This window comes from Peromyscus eremicus, chromosome 1 (genome assembly GCF_949786415.1).
Source record: "Peromyscus eremicus chromosome 1, PerEre_H2_v1, whole genome shotgun sequence".
Lineage (NCBI taxonomy): Eukaryota > Metazoa > Chordata > Mammalia > Rodentia > Cricetidae > Peromyscus > Peromyscus eremicus.
This window is the reverse complement of record NC_081416.1, coordinates 46,510,253-46,514,764: the sequence shown is the minus strand read 5'-3', so window position 1 is coordinate 46,514,764 and position 4,512 is coordinate 46,510,253. Positions and strand designations below refer to the sequence as shown.

The 4,512-nt window shown below is 36.9% G+C and overlaps 1 long non-coding RNA gene across 2 annotated transcripts; it reads right to left on the bottom strand.

Moving 5' to 3' along the window:
- Positions 1–453: 453 nt before the first annotated feature.
- Positions 454–4,198, bottom strand: LOC131896975 (uncharacterized). Of its 2 annotated transcripts, XR_009375557.1 has the most exons (3): positions 4,083–4,198; positions 3,223–3,426; positions 454–1,191 (listed from the first exon to the last, which is right to left on the bottom strand). It is a non-coding gene; the product is annotated as an uncharacterized LOC131896975 (long non-coding RNA). The 2 variants fall into 2 exon arrangements; XR_009375558.1 differs by lacking the exon at positions 3,223–3,426 and having other exon boundaries at positions 3,672–4,198.
- Between the last annotated feature and the right edge of the window lie 314 nt (positions 4,199–4,512).

The following is a 4,512-nucleotide window of genomic DNA, read 5'->3' as shown; positions in this document are numbered from 1 at the left end:
CACAGAGAGATGCTGATTCTACCTGTGTAGAGATAGATGCAGGATGACTGATAAACCATGGAAGAGAAGGCCCAGGTGGGAACCTGGTATCAAGCCAGATAGCATAAGAGATGTGCTCTTCAGTACTGAGTAATGACTCAAATTAACTGCAAGTCAAGAGGAGATAGCAGTTCTCTCCACTAGAGCACAAGGGACTAAAGAAAAGAATTGCATGGAAGTTACTTAAGAAGGATAAGTTATTAAATCCAATCTTTTCACAACAAAACCGTATTAGGGAGTGACAAGTTGAAAAGCCTGCTGCAACATGGGGTATTCATGAACATACCAGTATGATTCTAAGTGTAACAAATAAAAATTATGTTAGCAAACCCCTCCACTGGCTGTAATCACAACAGGAAAGACATTCTAATATGCCAACATGTTGGACATGAACCAAGCATTTAAATATAAAGGTGAGATTTTTATTCATTATTTCCTTTATTAAAACTCCGTTTTCTGATTTTATGTTTATTTTTAACAAAAACAGCCTATGACTGTTACATTTCCCCCAAATACTTCCATCACACTGCTTTTCGCAGCTCTGTGCTTGTTTTGTACCAATCTCTTCTCAAAAAATAAAAATGTGATGATGAAAAGATTAAGATGGCTTTCTTGAAATATCTAGAGCTGGAGAATGAAACAAAATATGGAAATGGCTAACAGTGATAAAACAAGGGGTGAATATGGGTCTGTACAAAATAGCATGTCAGCACAGGTAGATCACATGGCCATCCCAGGCTCATGCTGTTTTTGTGTCAGAGAGAAGGGAAGTGAGCATGGCTTCTGACCCAAGTCCGGAATGCTTTCCATTGAACCAAAAATGCTTTCATAATCAGTCACATGCTAATCAGTCATTTTCTCCATTAATTTAAAAATCTCAAGAGTTGTTGAATGTTCCCTTTTGCACCTGTGAGAGCAGTTTTCCACTTATGCCTATATACTGTTTTTTAATTTTTAGTCTCTAAAATCCCAGGAGCCTTTTCTGTATCTCAGATTCATCACAGTCGGCAGACTGGGAAAACCATTCCTTTCTTCATGCTTGCTCTCAGCTTCTGTAAACTGTAGTCTGTGAACTCTATCAGGTGCAACTCTTCTTGAACAAGCATATCACAGCTTAGACACAGGAACACAGAGTCTCCTCGAAGGCAATCACTGTGAAAGAGGTTACAGATTTATTCTAATGATCCTGCGATTGCTCAAAGTCATCACCCATTAGGAACTTCCCTTTAGCAACTACATTTGACATGTGCAATTTCTTCAGTTTTGAATTGCTAAAAATGGTGGCAATACTGCACTCTTTTGAGGCTGGCTTTGATTTTTAGAAACAGCCAAAAAAATATCAAGTGATGGTTTGCATTTAAAACAAGACCTTAATTTACTGACATCTCACAATAGCTCATAAACTGATTCATTGAGTAATTCAAATGTATTTGAGCACTGTTATTAGGAATACAGTAAAAAGACACTTTCCTGTGGTGACCTCTTTAATGAAATATAGAACTCTATTCTTACTAATTGATAGAGAAAGATATTTTCCTCCTGATGGAGACATAATATTTATACACTTTTTTGGGATATATTATAGTAGTTTGATATGTCTATACCATGTGTAGTAATTCATTCCTTCAAATATTAGCTTTTGGAAACTCAGAGTTTAACAAACTGAAATATACATTTTTTTGACCCATAGTTATCCTAATGTGCTGGAACACCTGAATTCCTCTTTCCTCTCTGTATTTGGTACAACTTTACTTAGATTTTTGCTTTTCCCTCCATTTCTCAGTCTCCAGTTACCACTATCCCATTAATTTTCTCCACAGTCAACTACTTTGTTTCCTCAAGTGAGTGAGAACATATGGTAGTTGTCTTTCTGGGTCTGGCTTATTTCACTCAACGATCTTCTTATGCAGCTGGGCTTTTGCTGTTATGGAAGGTGCCTACAGGAAACACAGGAGTATTAGGGCCTTTTTGTGTGGGATATTATTTCTGCTGGAAACAGAAGTGAGATCAACTGAATCATGTTGACATTATGGTTTTAGTTTTCTGAGAAACTGTAGCAAGCTTTCTTGTTGAACTTTCTTTGGACTGTCAGCCTGCAAATAATGACCCAGAGACTTATTATTAATTATGAAAGCTTGGCCTTAGCTTAGGCTTTTTCCCAACTAGCTCTTATAATTTAATTAACTCATATTGTTTAAGTCTACATTCTGCCACATGCCTCGGGTTACCTCTTCTTAGTATAGCACATTCAACTTACTCCAAAGCTGCTGGTGAAATAGCGCATCTAGATTCTTCCTCTCAGTTTCTCTTTCTCTATGTGGAAGTCCCAGCTATACCTCCTGCCTAGCTATTGGCCATTCAGCTTCTTATTACACCAATCACAGCAATACAACTTCACACAGTATAAAAATGTCCCAAAATATTTCCCTTTTTTGTCTAAATATAAAGAAAAGGTTTTTAATTCTAACATGGTAAAATATGCAATAATAACAATTACCAGTTAAGAATTACACTCACAATGTCCAGTCCATTTGCATTTGGCAAATTCAGAGAAAGTACTATATTATCTATCCTGTTTTAATGAGTCCAAAGTTTTATACCTAAGTCACTTTCTATGATAACTTTTATTCCACCCTAAAAATATCTTTTTACAACTTAAAACATATTCTTAGATAACAACTTAAGCTTTTATGTCTCTCTCTTTTTTTTTTTTTTTTTTTGGTTTTTCAAGACAGGGTTTCTCTGTGTAGCTTTGCGCCTTTCCTGGAACTCACTTCATAGCCCAGGCTGGCTTCGAACTCACAGAGATCCGCCTGGCTCTGCCTCCCGAGTGCTGGGATTAAAGGCGTGCGCCACCACCGCCCGGCAGCTTTTATGTCTCTTAACCATATGCACTGTACATCTCTTTTGTGAGTTTCTTTTCTGAATTTAGTAATAGGAGAAACTGTAACCATAGCTATTTATTCTTCAACACCATCAAAGACATGAGAAGGACATAATATTGCTTAAGTAAACAGAAAGTGCAGAGCAAACAACTTCCAAAACTATAGAAATGACAGAGACAGCTGGCTGCTTGGACTGTAACCCAAGGTTCTTTTGTAATGATGAGGCATCCATCTTTGGCCTACAGGCCTAGAATATTTGAGAGACTTTTCTGTGAAGTAGGAATTTTGAAGGACTGACCTGCCTTGTCTTGCCAAAGTTCAGCAATTACTTTCTTTTGTGTCCTGCTTGCCCAATTTGGACAACATACTGTCAGCAGTTAAGGCAAGGGCAGTTTCTTGTCCAGTGACTAACTTTGCCATAATGAAAGCAAACTTCACATGGAGGTTCTTTGATGCCCATAATCTGAAGTTGATTGGTGCTGCCAGGAGCATATATGTCTCACTGTCATAAAAAGACTTATGTTATTAAAACATCTTAAATGCCATATTCTATAGGTCTCTGATGTGTTTGAAGACTGCCTATATCTCTGCTTGATCTTAAATGTATATGTAACATGACTACAAGTTTGATTGTTACAGATTACTGTTAACCTGCATTTCTTAATTAACTTAAATAGTTTGTAATAATAGTTTTCAAGGACTAGAAATTTACATTACATTATTAAATGAGCTGTATAGGTACAGTACCTTAAACAAGACCAGAAACATATATACAGTATGACAAAAATAACTGTTTGTATTATATAAAAAAAACCCATACCAATGTAAAATATTTAAGACTAGTAGATTTTTTTTGGCTTAAAAGTAGATTCAATAATCTACCCTTTTGTCCTATCATTTCCATAGTCCCCTTTTCTTTTCAGAACAAAATGCCTGAATCTAATCTCCTTTGCTCAGCTTTCTTCCTGACCATGACCGACAACAACTTGTAACCAACCGCCCTAAATGAAGATAAACATGCACAATATGCTGCATGACCAAAAACCACCCACTCTACCTCTTGGGAATGTGGGTATCATGTTTTCTAGACTGCTTCCTATTATCTGGGAGTCATGGCTTCTCTAGTGGACCTTGAGAAAGTAGGGACAAGGTCAAGACCTGGGAGAGGTAGCTATGTTTTATTTAGTCTCTGTATGATGGGAAAATGTAGAGCTTATCTGAAGTCATGACTGGGTAGTCTGTGAGGCTGGACCATCTCAGCTAGTAGCTTTGAAGTTGTTCTAAATGCAGAATTTTGAGGAAACTGCAATGGAGGCATTCTATGAGGCTGAATCACCTGGGTTACTTGTTTTCATTGGTGTCTGGTCCTTTATATTTTCTGAAAGCAAACCAACTTTTAAAGGTGACATATATGTATATGTGTGTATTAATACAAGTATGGAATGTGCAGTGTTCTGATGATTTTTTTGTTCTATGTGTGAGCAGGTAGAAGGCATCTGTTAACTTTATAAGTCTGTTTGGACCATATAACCAAATTGTCATGAGGACTCTGTAGCCAACAAGATTTAGCATGTCTCATCCAGTCTCA